Source organism: Phoca vitulina, unplaced genomic scaffold (assembly GCF_004348235.1).
Source record: "Phoca vitulina isolate PV1807 unplaced genomic scaffold, GSC_HSeal_1.0 scaffold6, whole genome shotgun sequence".
Classification (NCBI taxonomy): domain Eukaryota; kingdom Metazoa; phylum Chordata; class Mammalia; order Carnivora; family Phocidae; genus Phoca; species Phoca vitulina.
The window spans coordinates 43,666,053-43,690,808 of NW_022589709.1; positions in this window are offsets into that span (position 1 = coordinate 43,666,053).

Below are 24,756 nucleotides of genomic sequence, written 5' to 3' on the forward strand. Positions count from 1 at the left end.
AGTTATCTGCTGGCAAAACAGAGTAGCATTTGTGTTATTGCCAAAATATTGTTATATATATATGTGTGTGTGTAATTCAGGGAAAGTGGAGAAAAATCTATGTTCAGATGGAATGGTTGTCAGCTATACACTGCAGTCCCTGCTAGACTCATTATTAGACTTCTTTAGGTGGCTCAGCCCTGGCACTTGGGGTTTCTGGTTGAATAGTATCTTCCAGGGAGGATTAGGCATTCTTCTGTGTCTGGCTTTCCTATTGACCTGGTAAAGCGCTGTGTCAAAATGAGACAGGCTCCATGAACAAATCACATGCATACAGGTTATTCAGGGGCCCTATTGGATTTGACTGCATCTCTAAATTTGAGGTGGGCAGTGGTCCTATCAGATTTTCTATACTTTATCCACTGCTTCAGTGGCCAACTGAGGGTGAGGGGTGGACTGTTGGTAAAGGCAGTCTCATGCACATAGTCTTCTGACTCCTGCTCAGCTGTATAATAGTGGTCCTTGGGCTTAGAACAGTTCCTTACCAAAAGATAACACACACATCCTGTGTCGGGCTTATCAAATATCTTCCCCTGTTTCAGACACAATGAGCACTATTTTATCTCTGCTTAAAGCTTGTGTGTCATATGGCACCTGGCCAACCACTATGTCTATTTTCTATGAGGAGGAGACAGGATTTCTTCCACTGCAGCATAAAAGGGCTACAAGTAGGAGAGACTCTGGCCAAGAGTGGCCGACACACCCTTACTGAAGCTGATTCGGCTCTATCTCTTCTCTATGTAAGTAAAGCATTGTTCCATCCTTTGTTTGACTGTGTTATGTTTTCCTGGGAGACTCGGGTACCAATATGCAGTGAGCAGAAGTGTTTAGAGTCCTCCCCTGGTTTTAGTAATCAGTACACAGTACCCTTGGGATTAAGTGGTACACAGTACTCTGCTCAACAATAACTTATATAGTTGTCTGTCTCCCCATCTAGAATGTAAGTTTCATGAGAGCAAAGGCAAGATCATTTTAAATTGATAGTAACTGTATTTTCAACTTGCTTGATAATGGTTACACGATGCCTGGCATAGAGTAAACACTTAAATATTTTTCATTAAATAAATGAAAAAAGATATTTGTTTTCTGTAAAATCTAGATTTTTTAAAAAAAATCTGCTATTGTTTGATTGTTCTTTTGTTTAAAAAAAAAATTGAGCCTAACTGAAAAATCAATGGCAAATATTCTCTCACTTTTTGTTGACTGTAATGAATTATTTTACATACTTAAGTTAGAGTTAAAATTAAATTCTCCATTTTATTTTATTTACTTATTTTTTTTTAAAAAATTATTCATTTATTTGAGAGAGAGTGCACACACACGAACGCATGGGAGAGAGAGAGAGAGAGCAGGAACAGGGGAAGAAGCAGACTCTCCGCTAAACAGGGAGCCCTGACACGGGGCTCAGTCCCAGACGCTTAACTGACTGAGCCACCCAGGGGCCCCTAAATTCTCCATTTTAGTTAGCACAATTTGATCTCTGTATTATCATTATTATTTTAAATTGTATTAGTTTTCAATCATTATGTATATTTATATCTCTATAATAAGTTTTACTTTAGCAGCTATTTTTTTCACTTTGGCCTTTGTTGTTTTTAGCATTTCCCCTTGTTTTCATTCTGGTTGTATATTTTTCTAACAATGCCCTATTATGAAACTATATAAGAAGTTATCCTAAAATGTCTCCTGTACTTCAGGAGGTTTTTACACTGTGGAGTTTTTTCTCTTTGAAGTACATTTTCTTTTATTCTTAGAACCCAGGATGACTGTCTCTTCATATCATTTTCTAGAAAGAGATTTTTGTTGTTGTTGTTGTTGTTAAGAATTGACTTAAACACAAACAGGGATTGATTTTGCTTTCTCATAAATTAGTATAAACCCACAATTTCTAGAAGGGATATCCAAAAGGAAAGGGAAAATAATTTAAAAGTCTAGTAATCTCTAGGGTATTATTTAGGAATCTAATATGCTCTTGGATATGTAGATGAGTAATTTCCTATAATCTGACATCAGAAATCTCAGGCAAAGGAACCCAACAATTACAGGTTCTTTTCAAGATATTGTCATTCATACCAGAAAAATATTATAGGGCCTTTCTACACAATATGTAACATCTCGCTGCAGCAACTTTAATAATTCTAAGTGTTTAATTTCATAATTAGTCCTTCAGACAGTGCTTTCTACCAGAACTACAGATTTTGCACGTTTTGTACTCAGGATATTTCAGTCTCCCATAACCAATACATATTTACTTGCAAAATAATGTGTAATCTTCAAGAGTATATTTTCTCAAATTTTGTCTTGGGTAGATTTATTTGTTTTGTGCATGTGTGTATGTATGTGTGTGTGCATGCATGCACGTATGCATGAGCTGCACCACCTAAAACAAGAACTTCTAATTCTCTCTCTGTAATCTACAAAAGTAACTCTAGTAATTCTCACTTATGATATATTTTAAGGTATAATAAAGTATCATATCACATTTTTAATAGAAATGGATCATATCAACTTTGTTTCTAAGCCTGAGAATAATTTTACTTCAGAAATTATTACAAAATATGACAGAAATCTATCCACATCTTCTAGATATAGGAAAAATTTCTAAAGTGACTAATTTTCCTCTCTTACTTTTTTCAGCCTTTTCTTCCTTTCTCTCTATCGTCATGAATTTGAAAGCATTTAAAACCTCTAGATAATAATGTAGGTCACCTAATACTTAAGGGAAAATCATATTGAAATGAAGTGATAAAAACTCTTGGCCTTTCTTTCCCATTTACTGCCACAGCTGTTTACTGGAATAGAAACAGGCAACTGTCCATCACCCGGTCACCCCATCCCTCCCACCCCACCCCCCACTCCAGCAACCCTCAGTTTGTTTCCTGAGATTAAGAATTCCTCATATCAGTGAGGTCATATGATACATGTCTTTCTCTGTTTGACTTATTTCGCTCACCATAATACCCTCCAGTTCCATCCACGTCGTTGCAAATGGCAAGATCTTATTCCTTTTGATGGCTGCATAATATTCCATTGTATATATATACCACATCTTCTTTATCCATTCATCTGTTGATGGACATCTTGGCTCTTTCCACAGTTTGGCTATTGTGGACATTGCTGCTATAAACATCGGGGTGCACGTAGCTGTGTTCTGGTAAGCGCTGTGAATTGTGCAAGACTGTTGAATCTCAGATCTGTACCTCTGAAACAAATAATGCAATATATGTTAAGAAAGAAAAAAAGAAGAAGAAGAATGTAGCAGGAGGGGAAGAATGAAGGGGGGGAAATCGGAGGGGGAGAAGAACCATGAGAGACAATGGACTCTGAAAAACAAACTGAGGGTTCTAGAGGGGAGGGGGTTGGGAGGATAGGTTAGCCTGGTGATGGGTATTGAGGAGGGCACGTTCTGCATGGAGCACTGGGTGTTATGCACAAACAATGAATCATGGAACACTATATCTAAAACTAATGATGTAATGTATGGGGATTAACATAACAATAAAAAATTAAAAAAAAAAAAAGAAACAGGCAACTGTCACACAATTTTTTTTTACATCTCAACATAAGCTATTTCTCAAATAATAAGAAATGTTGTAGGACACCTGAGTGACTCAGTCAGTTAAGCGTCTGCCTTCAGCTCAGGTCATGATCCCAGGGTCCTGGGATCGAGTCCCACATAAGGCTCCCTGCTCAGTGGGGAGTCTGCCTCTCCCTCTACCTCTCCCCCCTGCTCATGATCTCTTTCTCTCAAATAAATAAAATCTTAAAAAAAAATAAGAAATGTTATAATGAGATTATAATAATTCACTCTATGTAAGGGATATATTTAATATAAGGGAAAACAATAATTTTATGTTTCCCACCAACAAACTTTTCAAGGTCAATATAGAGCAAATTTGTCTATTGAAATTGAAATACTATATTTCAGTGTGAATTGCACAATAGAGACAATAATATGTTTGATAATTTTGTTTACTGCTATTGATACTAAATTTGTCTATTTTGGCCTTTTGAATTTTAAACTGGAGTCATTTTACCTAATTATAGATTGCCACTAATTTCAGTGATAATTTCCCGTGAGAACATGAAATCCTCAAAACCAAATTCTAAAAAAAAAAAAAAAAGTCTTTTTCTCATTAAAATGCAACTGTCTTTTTTATGCTATAACTGTATACAGAGTGTATGTAGACTGCATATAACTGTATGCAGACTGTTAGGAAACAAAATAGATTATGAATCAAATTGCAGCTTTAACCTCTATTTAAATTACTCTTGGTCTCTCTGTCCCTTGCTACATGTCTGGATATGATATATTTTTATCTATTATTATAAACTATAAAATTTATAAAAACTATAATATATAATTAAATATTGTGTATTATATATATAACTAGTATCAGGAGGCATCATGTAAGAGTGGTGTCAAGAACAACTCCTCCCAAGAAATAAAAAAAGAACATAAAATGAAAAGAAAAAAAAAAAAAAAAGAACAACTCCTCCTGAATGGTCCAGGAACAGTTATTCTAAATCCCACTGGAAATTCTGTGAAATGGCAAGTAATAAAATAGCAATGTTTGCTTCTGCAATTGGTCCTCAGTAAGGTAAGGATATTCATTAAATTTCCCAAGTCATCAGATTATTGTATAGATGTTATTTCCTAAATAATCCCTATAACTTCCTCTGTCCCATATGCATGTACATAACGAAATGGGTCTTATGCTGAATGTGACTCAAGAAGTAGGAGTAACAACTAATATTATTTGCTTTTAATTTTCTTTTTATTTTGATCAGATTTCTTTCTGTATTTATTAGATTTTTTAAACTGTGCATGTGAGTTAATTGGATTAGAAATTAGAGAAATTTCATACAAGTGCTTTAATGAGCTTACGTTCATGGAGTGCCATTTCTGGTTCCAAAAAATCATCATGTAAGCAAAGTGTTCCACTTTGCAATTTGCAGCCCCCCCTTTTTTTTCAGAAAGAACATTTGATTAATAATTGTTAAAATGTTGATTAAATGGTTATAAACCTCCATTCTGTATTATTATGTTCCAGTTTTGTGGCTCAAAATCTACAATAGCCATACTGGTATCTATGTTTCCTATAATTTGTTAAAGCTTTATTCAACTTGTTTGGATTTCCTGAAGTGTGATCAACCATAAGGTCCTAGAATCACTCAAAGTAATGAACTACATCCTTTCAAATTGTAATATTACCATTCATTCAAGATCTTATGTGAATACGAACAAATGCGTAATTTTCCGAGGCTGGATTTTCATCTGTTTGTAGATATTTTAAATTTTTTATGTTACATTTCCTTAAAAGTCATGTTAAGGTTAAAAGTCTCTTCCTAACACACTGGTATCAAAATTAGAATAAGCAGGTTACAGAAGAGAAGCAAGTTTATGGCAGAAGTGAGTTTGTTTGTCTGAATAACATCCATTTTGAGATGTCCAGCGGGCAGATGGGGCAACATAAAAATATACAATGACTATGAATGTAGTGGACCTCAGTTATTTAAAAAAAGTGCTTTTCTATTTAATGAAAAGTTTTCGTGGAACAAAATATTTAAAATGTATTCATTATGAAAATAATTTACAAAAGTAGTGTGAATTTATAAATAGTTTGGAGTAAACATGTTAATTCTGAAGAAAATGGTTTTATTTTAAAAAATTAAGAGAAAAAATTTTTAATATTTTATTTATTTATTTGTCAGAAAGAGAGAGAGCACAAGCAGGGGAAGTGGCAGGCAGAGGAGAGGGAGAAGCAGGCTCCCCACTGAGCAAGGACCCCAATGTAGGACTCGATCCCAGGACCCTGGGATCATGACCTGAGCCCAAAGCAGATGCTTAACTGGCTGAGCCACCCAGGCATCCCTAAGAGAAAAATTAACACAACTTTTTTTTTCATGTTAAAACATACACAAGGATGTTAACAAATTGGGATTCGGACAGTAGGTTTTAAGGATGTATGGAGAAGAAATAAAAAGGGGAGCGCAACATACCAGAAGGAGAAGGAAACATATGTATGTTTAAATAAGGGCTAGTAGTTACCATTTCTAATTAAGATACTGGTACCAATTTCAGAAATTTTAAACTATCCTGATGTGTAATTTAAAGAGCAAAAATATAAAATTAGCAGCATCAGCTACTGTTACATATGATTATTGAGATTTTATGTTTGTAGTGAAACAAATGAAATAAATTAAAAAGTAGCATTATAGACGAAGCAACAAGGTATTTCTAATCTATGTCCATGCTTTGGCTAATTTCCTCAATAGTTGCCCATAGTTATTACTCTTTATTCTCTATATGTAATAGAGACATAACTCTTAATTCACTCAGATATTCAATAGTAGAATATAAAGGAAAGAAAGGCAATTTGAATTGTGCCAGTTTTGTAGAGATAAAAGAGATGTTAAAATCAGGAAAGAAGAAAACAGCATTAGAAATAGTGACTTAATTTTCAATCTCATCTTCTACAGAAAAGTAACATCTGCAGTTTATCATTAAGGCAAACATACATCTTTGAAGAGGATTCTGGGGGTATTTATGTTTAATTGGAAACAGACTTAATTTTTTTGTGATAATCATTTACCATATTATATCACTTCATTTTAATACATTATCATGTTGTTAATAAGCAATTCCAAAGAAGAATGCAATGTATGCAATAGAGACATCTTAATTTTTATTTTACATAAAGACTAACCAATGCAATGGTTATGTTTTCCCATTTTTTTTATTAATGTGAAAACAATTCTATCATCCTCATGAAGGTATTCATCACATAATTTTATCCATCAGGAATATCCAAATTTGGAAAATGTAAAAGTCAATGTTAATTATGTTACAATTATACTTCTAATTTAAAAAATATCAAGTAGCTCATGGTTATTCATGATTTCAACTATTCTGACATTATTTTTTGAGAATTCTATGGCATTCCTTCATCTAAATGGACAAGTTTATGTATGGAATCCATGTGATCTCTGTGAGTGTGGAGGTTTTTAAACACCGGTGCATCCTGCCTCGTCTATAAATATAATTGTATTCTTCCATTTGTAAGCTAGGTTTTACTCAAAAATATACTCTATGCTTTAAGGATAACTATTTTAAATATTATTAAATGTAATTTTATGTGTTTTTACTTTCCTGAAATTCACCAAGAAAAAAAAATCTCTGTGAATGAATTGGAACCTACATTATTGTGCTAAGTGTCTACTAATTGGTAAAGCATGAATAGGAGAAATAAATTATATATATGCTACAAAATGGCAAGGGGAGGGAATTTCCAAACAGTAAACTTGGAGTGGTTATTATAGCCTTACAACTGCTAACCTAAGATATAATTACAAAACTATTAGGACCACCCACTAGTTTGACAGCAGGATTACTGCTATTAGAAAGCAATTGACTCCACTTGTCTTTCTTAAATATTGGAGTGCTGTTGGATGAAGAATACTGGCAAGCACTGGCACTTGGGATGCCTTTTGATAGAGGGGCATCTGCATTTTACCAACATGGGTTTCTACAAAGTTTACATAAGGAAAAAGCACAAAAACCCCCTTTCTTCACTTTGTCTTTCAATGACTATGATTATATAAAAATAATAAATAAATATATAGTATCTAAACATAGAAGCTATTTAAGAGTCAATATAAAGGATGAAAAAATAAATTTATTTTATTTATAGTATTCAGAAGATAAGAAATCAGAACAACTCCTCAGAAATTCTACCCCCAGACTGAACTCTCCAAGCACACACAAAAAAGTATTTAACTTTTGGTATATGGATACTGTCCTCAATAATATCCTCACAACAGATCTAACAAGTTTCAAAGTATTGATTCTTAAAACATCCTTTATTATAGAATGCTGACAAAATACTAAAGAGTAGTTCAGTAAAAGCAGTATTAAGGGCCCAAAACAATGTACACAAGAATAGGTACATATGATGATCTAGATTAAGTCAAGGACACATACAGAGAATCTAGAAGACTAAGTGGACCCCATGGTAATAGATAATAGGTAATCTGGAATATTATCTTTTTTTTTCTCTCTCTCCTTCTGATAGGAGTAGAGGAGGAATGTGTTGAACATTTTGTTATCTGGCAGTATTTGGAATGCAGAGACGCAGTGGGGGTGGACATCCTAGAATAATGACAAAGTCTGTGAAAGAAAAATTCTTGAATAGAATATTATACCTTCTTACCAACTGAGGTGGCTAGAAAGAAGCACTGACTATTAGGAAGAACTTTTTCCTCAAGTAAGGAAGGAAAGAAAGGAAGAAGGAAAGGAGAGAAGAAATTGAGGTTATTCTAGGAATATTGAACTGTCATTAAGGTCCCAAAGTTCTACTCTTTAAAACATAACTGCATCACTTTGGGCCTGGAATATTTTATGTTTTGTATTGTGTATAACTAAATGTTCATTGCAATCATAATAGTACCTCAGGAAAGCATTCATCTAATATTTCACCCAAGTTATGCTATTTCCTACTTTTACTTTATAAAATTCAACACTTATTTATTCAATTTGCTGAGTAAATCTTTTAATTACAAGCCAACATAAAGTTGAGTAATTATCTACCAAAAAGTCTAAGGAAAGTTTTAGAATAGCCAATTTAAAGTCTTAATCTTATATAAAAGAGTCAGGTATCTGCTATTTTTAACAATAAGAACAATGTACTCATGTGGATAAACATTTTAATGTTTTCTATAGGCTTAGAGAGGTAGAGGGGCAACTCCTCATGCAAAGGAGTATGAGTAAGAAAGTAGGGCTCCAAGAATAACTGCCTGTGTTGCTCACTGAAGAACACTATTTGCTTAGTCAACTGCCTGTTTCTAAAATATAAAAGATAATTAGTAAATCAGTTATTTTAAAATTCACTCAATATTACTTACCATTATTCTTACTGAAGCATATATGCAAAACTACAAATTATATAAAATTACCAGTGATCACATTGTAAATTCTATTTCTATGTCATTTAGAATATTGGTTTCAGTTTTTAAGTCTTGAGATTTTAAGAATTAAAGTGACATAGATTGTATTTAGATATGCTAAAACACTCATCATTTCAAAGGCTATAAAATCTTCAATAGAGTACCATCTGGGATCATTTGGATAGAACCATACTTGTAGATTTCATGAAATTTAAGATATTTGTCAGCAAATCAGTATATCCTTGAACATCTCTCTAGCCTGGGAATCATTCTGATTTATTACATTTAGCATAGCTTTTTAATTGGCTGAAATATATGAGAAGAAGGTGAAAGCATCATAGGACGTTTGGCATACTTGATTCCTGCATGTAAAGATAAGTCAGATCTTCTGTTTGTCAGCTGCAATATAAGGTGTAATGAGCTAACTTCCCAGTTCATGCCTTGGATAAATATGCTATTTCTTCTTTCATTGATTATACATAAGACAGAAAATCCATAAGCCAATATGTCTGTGTATATGTATATTTATATGTGTGTGTGTGTCTACATTTAAGTCTGCATAGAGGGAGAAATTTTAAGAAATGAAAATATTATAGAAATATTCAAGATATTTATATTGATATAAGGACATTTTATAAAATTCTACACAAATATAGGACACTTAATTAAATTTGAATTTCAGATAAACAAAGTCTTTTTTAAAATGTAAGTATGTCCCAATACTGTTTTTGTTATATTGCTTATCTGATCTTTAAATTTAACTGGGCATTGGCATTTTTATTTGCTAACCTTGCAGCCATTATTCCAAGAATAGTAATATATGTATATATACTTAAATGAGTCAATAAATTGCAAGTAACAATTATTTTCACATTCAACTACAAAGCATTAATCAAGAATTAAGGCTAAATGATTTCAGCAAAGTGGTGGAGTAAGAGTTTTCTACCACATTTCCACCAAAATGTGATTTTGACAATCACCCATGGACAAGAGTAACTTTGTGAAAGTTTGGGAGTTCAGCAGAGAAATTCTAACACACTGTTGGGGGGAAAAAAAAGTCAAGTTTGGATGCACTGAAGACAGATGAACAGTTTCACTTTACTCACATCACCCTTCCCCCAAGTTCAGTGCCAAGAGAGACCACCTCCCCCTTGGCCTGTGATTTCACTCACTAGGGAAAATTAGAGCATGCAAGTGAGCACCCAGCTTCCCCAGCTGTGTGTGATGCTGTCAAAGAAGCCCACTTCTTTCTTATCCCATCCAGAATACTGAGGTGAGCTGCATGACTGAGGGCCAGGGAGGAGCTGGGAGAATAGCAGCCAGGGTTTGGAACATATCAAAGGGATGCAGATCTTATAACCTCTTCACAGATTCTATCAGAAGACCTGTCCACAAACCACTGAGGACACATCACGTGTGGATTCCCCCCATCTGGTCCATGGTCACCCCAAACATTGCACATGCCTCACCCAAATGCTTCCAATTCCATACCTAGTCAATGTGAGCCTTGCAGATAGCTAGTGAGTATGCACAGAAAACCAGCCTGACTCTGTAGGATTGAGTGAAAGCACAAAACCTGAGCATTCAGAGTCATGCTGGGCAAAGTAAATGGAATATGGCCAAACCAGTCTTGTTTTGCAGGATCAAGATAATGCATATGATCTTAAAAAAAAAAAAAAATAATAACCTACTAAGAGAAAACAAAAAATGCGCAACAGTCATATCTATAAAACAAAACAAAATGAAACACCAAAAAAAACCTCTGATACAAAATCTCTAGCAGTGCTGACAGAAGGCTTTTCTCTCCTGAAGCAGGTCAGTAAAGACTGGAGGAGGTGACTGCTTTTTCAAATGGGAAGATAACAACACAAGACATCAAGGAACCTGAAAAATAAAGGGAATGTGAGACCACTACAGGAACACAATAATTTTTCAGTACCTGACCCCAGAGAAATGGATATCTACAAATCACTTGGCAAATAAGTCAAAATAATTGTTTTAAGGAAATTTATCCAGCTACAAGAGAATAAAGATGGTTTAATAGAATTAGGAAAACAATACATGAACAAAGTGAGTTTAACAGAGACATAGAAAAAAAATAATAACAAGAAAGAAATGAAAACTAAAAAAAAAGATCAAACAAAACTTCTGGGGCTGAAGAACAAAATAAATGGAATGGAGGGAAAAGAAAAAAAAATTACTAGACAGCATCAATATCAAACTTAATCAAGCAGAAGAAGGAATATGTGAACTTGAAGACATGTCATTTGAAATTATCCAGTCTTGGAAGACAAAGGAAAAAGAATGAAAATAGTGAAGAAAGCCTACATGAAGTATGGGATGGTATCAAATGGAACAATTTTTGTACTCTTGAAGTACCAAGAGAAGAGAAGGTGAAAAAGGGCAGAAAGGTTATTAAAGAACTAATGGCTCAGAAGTGTTCAAACCTGTTACCAAAGCTCATATATTCTCAAACAGATTCAGCTCAAAGAGATCTTCTGTGAGACACATTTTAATTAAACTGTCTAAAATCAGAGACAAAGGGATAATTTTAAAAGTATCAAGAAAAAAATCCCCACAAAAAAGGGAATCTTATAAGGCTATTATGAGAGTTCTCCCCAGAAACCTTGCAGGCCAGTATAGAATAGGAAACTATATTCAAATACTGAAAGGAAAATAACAACAACAGCAACAACAAACAAATGAACAAAAAAACTCTGCCAACCAAGAATACCTTACCTGGCAAAGCTGTCCTGAAGCAATGATCTGAATACTGGAAAGTATAAAACATTATAAAAGAAGTTGAAGAAGACACAAATAAATGGAAAGATATCCTGTGTTCATGGATTGGAAGAATTAATATTTTTTAAACATTTTTTACATTTTAAACATTTTAAACATTTTTTAAATGTTCCTACTAAAGTGATTTATAGATTCAGTGCAATCTCTATCAAAATTCCAATGGAATTTTTCACAGAAATAGGAAAAAAAAAAAAAAACTTAATGCCATGAAACCACAAAAGACTCCAAAAAGCCAAAGCAGTCTTCAACAAGAAAGGCAAAGGTGGAGGCATCACTCTTCCTGATTTAAAGTCTATTGCAAAGCTATAGTAATCAAAACAGGATGTTATTGGCATCGAACAGAGATATAGATCAATAGAACAGAACAGGGAGCCCAGAAATACACCCATGATATATGATCAACTAATTTCCAAAGAACATCAAGAATGCACAATAGGTAAAGGATAGTTTCTTCAATAAGTGGTGTTGGGAAAACTGGATAGCCACATTCAAAAGAGTATAATTGGACTTACTATTTTACACCATACCCAAAAGTCAATGGCTTAAAAAATAAATGTACAATTTGAAATTTAAAAATCCTAGAAGAGAACATAGGGGAAAAAATTCTTGACATTGGTTTTGGTAATTTTTGGATTCAGCACCAAAAGCAAAGAGAGTAAAAGCAAAAATAAATAAGTGGGACTACATCAAACTAAAAAGCTCTGGATCTCAAAAGAACTTACCAACAAAATTAAAAAAAGCAACCTATGGAATGAAGCCATATATCTGATAAGGGGTTAATATCCAAAATATATAAGGTGCTTGTGCAACTCAATACCAAAAAAAACCAAATAACTCAATTTAAAAATGGGCCAAGAACCCAAATAGACATTTTTCCAAAGAACACAGTCAATAAGTGTATGAAAAGATTGCTTACAATCACTGATTATTAGGGGAATGCAAATCAAAAGCACAATGAGATATTGCCTCATACTTGTTAGGATTTCTATTATCGAAAAGGCAAAAGTTAACAAATGTTAGGATGTAGACAAAAAAGAACCCTTGTACACTGTTGATGGGAATGTAAAATGGCACCGCCATTATGGAAATAATATACAGATTCCTTAAAAAATTAGTAAAAGAACTAACATAATGATCCAGCAATACCATTTCTGTGTTTATATCTGAAGGAAACAAAATAACTGTCTTGAAGAGGTATCTGTATGTCCATTTTAATTGCAGCGTTATTTACAATATCTTAATTGTAGAAAAAATCAAAGGATATGGATAAAGAAAATGTGAATTAGCTACAGATATGTATATATATATATATCCACTTATATGTGGAATCATAAAAAAATAAATATATATGTGGATATGTCACTTATTTGTGGAATCATAAAAATAAAATAAAATTCAGACTCATAAAAACAAAAATGGTAGTTGCCAGGGACTATGGGTGGGGGAAATGGGGAAAGGTTGGTGAAAGGGTACAAATTTTTAATTATAAAATGAATAGAATTTAAAAATTTAATGTTCCATGTGACTACAGTTAATAATACTGTATTATATAGTAGAAGTTTGCTGAGAGTAGATTATACACACACACACACACACACACAGAAGTAACTGTGAGATGATGTGTGTGTTAATTTGATTGTGAGAATCCTTTTCACAGTGTATATGTATATAAAATCATCAGCCTGTATACTTTAAATATACTACAGTTTTGTCAATTAAACCTCAGTAAAGCTGGAAAAATAAATGAAGTAATTAAGGAAGTGAAAGTATGATTTCTTTCCAATTTATATATGGAATTCATAGGTAGAATCTGAATTAGTTAGTACATGAGTGGATTTTAAGCAGACATTTATCCCGAGATACAAATAGGTGGATTTTTGATTAATGTCAGCAAACTTTGTCAGAAGTCACTTTTTTTTTTTTTTTTAAAGATTTTATTTATTTATCTCAGAGAGAGAATGGGAGACAGAGAGCATGAGAGGGGGAGGATCAGAGGGAGAAGCAGACTCCCCGCTGAGCAGGGAGCCCGATGTGGGACTTGATCCCGGGACTCCAGGACCATGACCTGAGCCGAAGGCAGTTGCTTAACCAACTGAGCCACCCAGGCGCCCCCAGAAGTCACTTTAATGTAAAGTTTTGGAGAGATTTATTTTTAGTTAATTGAGAGTATACAAATCTGTCTGCAGGAGTAGAAAAAAATAAGACTAATAGTGGCAAACTATTTCAGGCACACTTTGTGGTGGTGTGTTATTCTAATCTCAAAGAAAACTTGGCATTTAGGGCGCCTGGGTGGCTCAGTTGGTTAAGCGACTGCCTTCGGCTCAGGTCATGATCCTGGAGTCCCGGGATCGAGTCCCGCATCGGGCTCTCTGCTCAGCAGGGAGTCTGCTTCTCCCTCTGACCTTCCCCCCTCTCATGCTCTCTCTCTATCTCATTCTCTCTCAAATGAATAAATAAAATCTTTAAAAAAAAAAAAAAAAGAAAACTTGGCATTTAAATCTATATACTGAACTTTGAAATATCCTAAGACTGGAAAATGTAAAAAATGCTTTACCATTCTCAGTTCTACAGTTTTCTTTGAGGGAACTTTATAATTGTAAAAACAATCTACTTCTTTTCTTGATCCAGGAGGCAATTGTGTGGCATCATCCGGTATCTCTATGCCCCGTTGCTCTTTCACCTCTGGGTTCAAATATAATTTTTCTTGCTTGCTAGTAGTGTTACAGTGGGCAAATCACTTAACCTCTCCATACTTCAGTTTCCTCCTCTGGAAAATGGATAAATAGTAACAGTCCCACTTCATAAGGTTGTTACTAAAAATTAACAAATGTTATTATTTGCAAAATACTTAGAACAGTATGTGACATTTAGAAGGCACTATACATGTTTATTAAATAAAATTAATATAACACAATTTATATTTAATTAACAGTGAACATGTTACTAATTTCTCCATATCAGGACAAAGAGATCTAGTAGATTTTTTTAATGGCTGCTTAGTATTCTTTTTTTTTTTTTTTAAGGCTGCTTAATAGTCTAGAGCATTTATTTCATGTAATTTATTTAACCATAGTGCTTCTGATGGATATTCAGGTTATTTATGCTTCTTTTATATGTAATAATTATAAGAGCTGCTACTATAAGAATCTTTATTCAAATACCTTGGCACAGAGTGAGACTATTTCTGAAATTAGTTTACCACAGAATGTTTAGTTTTAATTTTGATAGTTCCTGCCAAATTGTCCTCTCAATAAACGGAAGAATTACACGCTGACAAAAAGTGAATAAGACTTCCTATTTTCCCAACTGTTTTAACACTGAAAAAGTATTAATTTTCTCTACTTCAAATTGAACTATGGTGACTTGCTCTCAGTGTGAATACCTTTAGTGCACCAAAAAATACACTATTTCAAACAGGGGCGTAGGGAAGTCTGTTTTAACTATGATACCATAAACCCATATTAGAGTGTGTGTGTTTTTCTGTCTAATACATATTTCTGTTAAAGGTGAAATGTTGCACTGAAAACAAAACACAGGGATGTTTCAAGTTCAGATACAGTATAGAGTAGATGAACATGGGAGAGAGAACAATTTTCTTTCATGAACTCTATAATTTCATTATTTAATTATTTTTAAAGACTGTATAACTCCTCAAAAGGAGTCCCATGGGAATTTTTTGCCATGAGTAAAAACAGTTTTTGTAAGAATTATTGAATATGATGTTTGTTTTGGTTAGACAACAAATACCTGGCAAGACTCCATGCCCTATCTGTCTCTCTCATGTGGAGGCTATTCCTGTATTTATTATACCTGAGTAAACAGGGGTAGGAAAAATATATTTGCAGCACCTTAGAGAACATAGAATATTAGTCATTTATCAGCATGATTCAGTGAAACTCTAACAGACCAACTTGTTTGCCTAATAACAGTGTGACAATTCACTAAATTGAGAGGAAACAGTATAATTAGTTTTCTAGGTGAATTTCCAGGAGATAAATTAGTCATATCTACTCCAGAATCTGTTAGAATTTATTATAAAACACCTTGGGTTTCCATAGAAAATATATGAACTTCAACTGACTTCTTAAAATACACTGGTGATTTTGTGAAATTTATTAACCTTAAGATATAAGTTTAAAAGGAACACTGAGGGTGCCTGGGTGGCACAGTCTTTAAGCATCTGCCTCGGCTCAGGTCATGGTCCCGGGGTCCTGGGATCGAGCCCCACATTGGGCTCCCTGCTCAGTGGGGAGTCTGCTTTTCCCTCTCCCTCTCCCCCCGCTGGTGTTCCCTCTCTCACTGTCTCTATCTCTGTCAAATAAATAAAGAAAATCTTAATAAAAAAATTAAAAAATTAAAGGAACACTGAAAAATGTAAGGACCCATAATCCATTTTTTTCAATCAAGAGAGTCCATGAAAAAGTACAGTTTATTCCACTTCTACAGTGGGAAGAAGGAGGGCTGTGGATAAGAGTTAAGTCACCAGTTTTAGGTCAAATCAGAAAATTAAATTGAAAACTATTAACATGGAATAAAGGGGTGATCCTCTCTCAACTAAGTATTTTATAAAACATGAAATTGTCAAAAATAAGAATATGATTTCTTGGTGAAAATTGCCATTTGGTGCATTGTAACCTTTTATTTAAGGGTTAAAATTAAAATATAGACTTATCATTGACAGAATTTAATTTTCTCTTTGATGAATTTGAAGAAACCATAGTCTCCAAATTTGTTTTATTCCACAAAAGGAAAAGATGAGAGTAACAAAAATATTGGCCATAAATTTGGATACAGTAGAAAGAATGAGATTTTAATGTGAAATGAGTTTGAATCCCTGGCTTCTCTTACGTTAATTGTGTGTTTCGAGGTGCATCTAAAATATTGTCACTCTTTATAATGACATCTACCATGTATTCTTTAAAAGTTGATTTCCGGGCACCTGGGTGGCTCAGATGGTTAAGCATCTGCCTTCGGCTCAGGTCCTGATCTCAGGGTCCTGGGATCGAGTCCCGCATCGGGTTCCCTGCTCGGTGCAGAGCCTGCTTCTCCCTCTCCCTCTGCCACTCCCTCTGCTTGTGCTCTTCTGTCTATCTCTCTGTCAAATAAATAAATAAAATCTTTAAAAAAATAAAAAAATAAAAAAAATAAAAGTTGATTTCCATTTATATTTTTCAAATTTGGATTTAATAGAATTTTAAGGAAGATTTTTCTAAATTTATTCATTTGAGAGAGAGAGCACAAGAGGGGGGAGGGTCGGAGAGAGAAGCAGACTCCCCGCTGAGGAGGGACCCTGATGTGGGACTGGATCTCCAGGATCATGATCTGAGCTGAAGGCAGTTGCTGAACCAACTGAGCCACACAGGCGCCCAGGAAGATTTTTTATTTAATAAAAAAATTTGAGAATGTCTTAAAAGGATAATAACTTAAGGATCTAATGGTAATGACAGAATAATTAAAGGACATAAGGAAGCTGACAACAAAACAAAACAAACAAACAAAAACCAAAAAGCAAAGAATGTTTGTTGGCCAGACAGGAGAGGCATCTTCTATCCTAAAAACCAAGTCTAATACTTTCCCAAACACCTTCCAGAGTAGCTGAAATGGGGCTACTACCAGATGGTCTAGTCATCACAACTATGGACAAAGCCACTTATTTCTTTGGCCTCAGAAAGCAGAGTTCAATGTGAGAGATGCCTCCTTCTAAGATGAAAGAGAGAGAGCATGAGAAGGGAGGAAAGACTTGAGGAGGGGAGAGGAAGGAAGAGCCTTGAAGGGGAGAGATTTCAAATATCAACCCCAAATTATCTATGCTAAGGATATTATGATTAGCTCAAATCTATAATGAGTTTTTTAGTCCTGCTACTGAAAAGTGAGCCAGAATGAGTATAATGTTCCAGCTGCAACCACTTATATCTTTACTAATAGATCAATTTCTGGAATTTGGACATCTTTAATAAAACAGCAATTATGTAATTCAGTGAGGTGCAGCAGAAGAAATAGGACTTTTTCCCTGATATCACTGATTTTCTTGCATCATCCCTTTATTTCCAAATGTAAGAGGGTTCCATCATTGTAATGAGAGAAAAAGCTCTAAATTTCAAGATTAATTTGGGATTAAGCTGCTTTTCACTTGTTAAAACTCTATGGAGCAACTCACAGTTGTCAGAATAGCTAAAATAAAAAGAACACAAGAAATAAGAGTGAAGTTGTTGAAGATATGGAGAGATATGGAGAATCATTAAAAAGATTTCCACTGTTGGTGGGAATACAAACTGGTACAGCCACTCTAGAAAATGGTATGGAGGTTCCTCAAAAAGTTAAAAATAGAACTACCCTATGATCCAGCAGATGCCCTACTATGTATTTACCCAAATGATACAAAAATATTAACTAATACATGAACCCTGATGTTTACAGCAGCATTATCAACAATAGCCAAATCATGGAAAGAGCCCAAATATCCATTAACTAATGAATAGATAAAGAAGAGTCGGTATATGTATACAATGGAATATTACTCAACCATCAAAAAAAAAATGAAATCTTGCCATTTGCAATGACCTGGTTAGAGCTAGAGAGCATTATGCTAAGTGAAATAAGTCAGTCAGAGAAAGACAAATATGATTTCACTCATATGTGGAATTTAAGAAATAAAACAAATGAGCAAAGGGGGAAAAAGAGAGGCAAACCATAAAGAGACTCTTAACTATAGAGAACAAAGAGGGTTGTTGGGGGGGGTGTTAAATGGGTAATGGGGATTAAGGAGGGCACTTATTGTGATGAGTACAGGGTGTTGTATGTAAGTAATGAATCACTAAATTCTACTCCTGAAACTAATATTATACTATATGTTAACTAAAATTTAAATAAAAACTTAAAAAGAAAACAAAACAAAATCTCTATGGAGCATACTCTAGGTTGAGTAGCAGCCAGGAATCTCATTTATTTATTCATTCATCTCTTCTTGCATTAATCCATTCAGCAAATATTTATTAAGTGACAGCTACATTCCAAATACTGTTTTTGAAGATACTGTGTTAAATAAAACACATAAGTTATTTGTTCTTTTGAAGCTTAAATTCTAAGAGTGGAAGGAATCTATATCCATATCCATATCCATATCTACATCTGTGTCTGTATATAAATAAATCAGATGGTGCTAAAATGCCATTAATAAAAACCAGTATGCAGTGTGGAATGTGACAGAGGTGCTTTTAGATTGGATTGTTTGGGAAGGACTTAATGTTATATCAAGAAGCTTTTGCTGCAAATTTCATAATTAGTATGCTTCTCTATTAACTATTTTCCTTAAAAATATTTTAATTCTAACATCAACATTTTGTGGATTTAACTACATTTAAAATGTTAACTATTTTCTGAGATGATTCTGAGTATTCAAGTTAATAAATAAAGTACTGGAATTATCATCTGTGGGAAGTAAAAAAATGTTTGAGATAACTACAACATTAAGAAGAGTGATGATATTTTATTGTCTCATTATTGATATATTGTTAGTAACTACAACTAAACTGAATGTGAAGAAATAAAGCAATCAATTGATTTAATGCTACAAAACTATCACTGATTTATTCATTTTAAAAAATGTATTTAATTGCACAGCAATTTTACTTAACTGATTATGCTATTTAAACCAAATTATGAAACTGACTATGCATATAGACACATCAAAACTTCCTTCCATAAGCACCATACTCGATTTGGGGAAAAAAGTACTAGTTTTATGAATTCACCATTTTTAGTAAAATGGTATTAACTACATGTAACTCTTGGATAGTTTATTTAAATTATGTTTTATTTAAACTATTTGATTATTTTGCTCTATTCAGTTATGAGATGAGAAAACGCAGTGAACCAATGATTTTTTATATGTGTCTAAGTCATAATGTATAAAAATATTCCAAGGTGACTTCCTCTATAAAATTATATTTTTATTTGCAAAATGTAAAAAGTGAAGAACTTATGAAAATTGGTTTAAATGTCATGTTGTAATTATATTAATAAAGTTGGATCGGGCGCCTGGGTGGCTCAGTCGTTAAGCGTCTGCCTTCGGCTCAGGTCGTGATCCCAGGGTCCTGGGATCGAGCCCCGCATCGGGCTCCCTGCTCGGCGGGAGGCCTGCTTCTCCCTCTCCCACTCCCCCTGCTTGTGTTCCCTCTCTCACTGTGTCTCTCTATGTCAAATAAATAAATAAAATCTTTAAAAAAAAAAAATAAAATAAAATAAAATAAAGTTGGATCAAAGTTATAATATGAACAATAAACATAGATTACTTTAAAATATGCAAATATTTCCACATTTGGAAATGATTTCTACATAATTAAAAAAAACAATTGCTTGTTCTTATGATCAATAATCTAATAATTCTCTCTAATAATTTTAGTACTCTATTTTTTATATGTAGTCAAGTTCTCTATTTTTCTAGTGTTGACATTTTCATTATTCTAGATAAGACTCTTTAGAATGATATAATCCACAATAGAAATACAGCACATAATTTGTTCATGACAAAATGCAAATTGACTCATGATAGAATCTAAAAATCCTTTTTCTCGAATGGTTCTGTGTTATATCACAATTCCGTGTGACTGCTTGAAAATTGAAGGCCTTCTGATGGAATGAGGTCTTGGGGATGGAGTGGAGATCAGCTAAAAATCCTTAACACTTGGGAAGAAGTCTTGATGAGGATCTTGAATATTAAGCTTATCTTGACTGCTAATACCCTTAACTGCTAATAGATTTAGTAACTCTGTGTTTTGGATCTTGAGCTTCTTTTCTTTTTTAATACACTTTAACAAATCAAGGGTTCTATTTTAATTTAGCACAAACCAATTCTCAGTTTCCACAACCTACCACAAAGTGTTGATAACAGACATGACTTGTTGCTTCCTAAATGCCAGAAAGTTAGTCACACCCATTTCTGTCTTGGAAGTATCTGCTATATGGCCCTAAATCATTATTCCATGGCCAAATATGTCATTTAAAATGTATGCTTATATGGAAATCTCAGTTGATAGAAGCTGAGTACAGATTTGTTAAATATACATTTGAGTTCCTAGTGAACAAAATACTCCAAAGGAATGGACTACAGGGAGTATTTTTAGGGTAAACAGATATTTGCATCAATTGTAATCATTAAAAAGATTAAAGAAATGTCTTGATTAGCAAGTTTAATCAAGAGAGGAAAAATTAACACAACTTATTTGATTAATCTTATTAATGAGAGAAAAAGAGAGAGAGAGCGCCCCCACACAGAGAAAAAAACACTATATCCTAGAGGTATTCCTTGTATGAGATGCATTTATTTTATATATATTATATATTTATTTACATAAATTTCTTTCTCTATGTTTTTAGGGATATTTAGAGAAAAATATATGCAAATATAATAGTGGTTTTTTTTCTTCCAAGAAAAGTTTTTTTTTTAAAGATTTATTTATTTATTTGAGAGCGAGCGAGAGAGAGCATGAGCAGGGAATGTGGGGGAGAGAGAGAGGGAGAGAATCTCAAGCAAACACCCTGCTGAGTGTGGAGCCAACTAGGGGCTGGATCCCATGACCCTGAGATCATGACCTGAGCCAAAATCTAGAGTCGGATGCTTAACCGACTGCGCCACCCAGGCACCCCTTCTTTTGTTTTTAAGGTAGTATATACATTAAAATATTTATTCTCTTCAACTCTTCTTGATAACTTTGAACATCCATTAAATGGACCATACTATACAATAGTCTGCCCTGGGAAATCAGTTACTGTATCTGGCTCTGAAAGACTGCCACTGCATTTGGAAGGAAGGGCTCCTCTCTGACTTGATGTATAAACTTATCTCTAGACACACTGTTGCTTTTAAGTCCCTGACAGCTTAACTGACTTTAGCCTATTACTCCATCTTGATATGTAACTTTGAGCTCATTTTGACTTTGAATTTATACTCTAAAGACCCCTAACTTCTGGGGTCTGTCTGGATTCAGAATGCCCCCTCAACTTGCTGCACTATTTCATTTATTCCCAGCCTGTTTATTTCATTATCTTGCTATAGGCCATGTCGTGGAGCAGAAGTATATCTATTGTATTTGGTTTATGTGACTCTTAGGCCTATACAAGGCAAGAGTATAATAGGCCTTCTTGCAGTTATCAATATAAAATACAGAGGATGAGTTGGATATTTGGCTTACATTTAAGTGAGGTATATAGAAACGTTGTGACATAATTTAGAAAAAAAAATTGCCTTATTGATTAACTTCATTTTTCTAAGGAACAATTCCTAAAATGATCACACTGAACACTCTTCTCACTGCAGTTGAGTTGATCTCATCATCAATCTTTATTTTGTTTTTGAAGTGCTAGAGTCTAAATGTTCTCAACTGGGTGATTTTGCAAACTATAGGACATTTTTGGTTGTCATAACTGGGGGAATGCTACTGGCATCTAGTGGGTAGAGGCCAGGGGTGCTGCTAAATATCCTGCAACACACAGAACATCCCCACAACACAGGATTATCCAGCCCAAGAGGTCAATAGTGCTGAGGTTAAAAAAAAAAAAAATGGTGCTAGGCTAATTAAGAGCTAACATTTTAATTCCAAAAGTAGAACTAAAAATTTTTTTTCTTCCCTTTAAACTAGTGGGACATTACATAGACAATACAATCTCACTGAGATTTATTAAAGCAAAATCCAGATTTAATATTGGGTCCTGTCATTGGAACGCCCATAAAGGAAGAAAAAGAGTAAGAAGGGGAAAAATATTTATATGTTCACTATCCCTGTCGGGTTGGATAACAAGCTGACACCAACGAAGAGGACTGGGATTTTCTAGCAGCCTCTGTCTCAGGAAACAGAGTTCTTGTTTTGTTTTGTTTTGTTTGTCTGCGAAGAGTATTACCTCCATCTCAGGCAGTAACAAAGACAGGTCTACTGGAAAACGATGAATTTTCTATAGATGCAAGTTGCCTTGGGAAGACAGTCATCAGACTTTTTCTCTTTATGGTGCTACTGAATGCTGCTTTCCTGAAGCAATATTTTGGCATAGCTTTAGCTCAGAGCCACCCTGGGTTCAAATTCCAGCTCAGTCACTACCTTGCTATGTAAACTTAGGCAAACTCCGTAAGAACTTTGTGCCTCAGCTTCCACATTTATAAAATTAGACTAATGATGTTACTTTTTTCGTAGGCTTTTGTGAAAGTAAATGTATTAAATAAAGTACACAGAATAGTGCCTTGCACATAGCAAGCATTGAGTACATTTTGCTATTATTGCTTCTTATCACATCATCATCATGATCATCAAGAGTAGAAAGAAATCTCAAGAAGAGGCAGTACCTTGAAAATCCTTTTACAATAGAGAGTTAAAGACATTCTTAATTTTGACATTCTTAAATTTTGACAGTGGCATTAACTCCTAAATTCAAACTATTGTATTGCAATTAAAGTGTCAATAAACTTCCTATTTAAGGCATAGAAGCTTCAATTAACTTAAGGGAGAATTAGGTGACTAAGCAAAGAGACTTTTTTTTTTTAAGATTGATTTATTATAGAGAGAGAGAGTGATCGCACAAGTGGGTGGAGGGGCAGAGGGAAAAGGGAAAGAGAGAATCTCAAGCAGACTCCTACATGGGGCTCCATCTCACCACCCTGAGATCATGACCTGAGTTGAAATCAAGAGCCACCCAGGCAATCTGCAAAGAGACTCTTGATACAAGTGGTATTTGTTGGGGATCCCAGACCTGAGTTGGGGGTAGTCTAAGACAGCTACAGTAGTACCTCATGCCTATTAAGATTTCTTAGTTAAGAATCAGGTTTTCATACTTTAGACATTTTTGTTCACCCTTAAAGAAAGCGTTATTATCTCATTTTGTACAGTTACTGAAGCTCACTGAAAGCTGTAATAGTGTTTAAAATCAAACACCTAACAATATCTGTTCTCTGATTCCAAGGGTTCTTCCTACCATGAAATGGAAGCATTTTGTCACAACTCTACCAGCACGCACAACAATAGAATTTTTATCACCATTGAACCACAGATTTAAACCATGATATGTGGTGAATTGAAGTTTTGTATAAAATAAATCTAGGAAATTTTGACCAAAAATTAACTCCCCCAAACCTCAGTTAAAATAAATGAAAATTAACTATTTTCAAATATGACAAAAATTTATATTTGTGTTAAGTATACAAAAAATAATTCATCTATAGCAAAGATTTTAGTTATCTAAAATTCTTTGATAATAGAACTTTGATTTTACTCGTGGTGTATACATATTTTACATAAATATAAATTTTTAACATGTTTAAAAATAATTTTCTTTTATTGTAACTGAGATTTGGGAGGGTTAATTTTTGGTCAAAGTTATCTAGACTGTAAGATTCTCCAGAACACCACACTGGTCCACTATATTGATGGCATTGTGTTAATCACACCTGATGAAAGGAGATATATGCTTACCAGAGGATAGGAGGGAAATTATATATATAGATATTCAGAAACCAAACACACTGTTGAAGTTATTAAGGTTCCCATGATCTGTCTTGTCAGGATATTTATTCTCAAGTAAAGGATAAGTTATTGCACTTTGTAACCTCTACCACTAAGAAAAAGGCATATTTTTATGGTGCTTTTGGATTTTGGAAGGAGAAAATACAATTGGAAAGTACTGCTATACTCATTTACCAACTTAATTTAAAAGGTATCAATTTTAAGAGTGATCTAGAGCAAATGATTTCTCTGAAGCTAGACATGATAGAATCAGTGGAGGTAGAGTATCATTCAAAACAGATTATTTTTGCTTCATTTTAGCTATTTAGTTTGATGTATTTTCTTTTTTTTTTTTTAAGATTTTATTTATTTATTTGAGAGAGAGAGAATGAGAGACAGAGCGCATGAGAGGGAGGAGGGTCAGAGGGAGAAGCAGACTCCCCGCTGAGCAGGGAGCCCGATGCGGGACTCCATCCAGGGACTC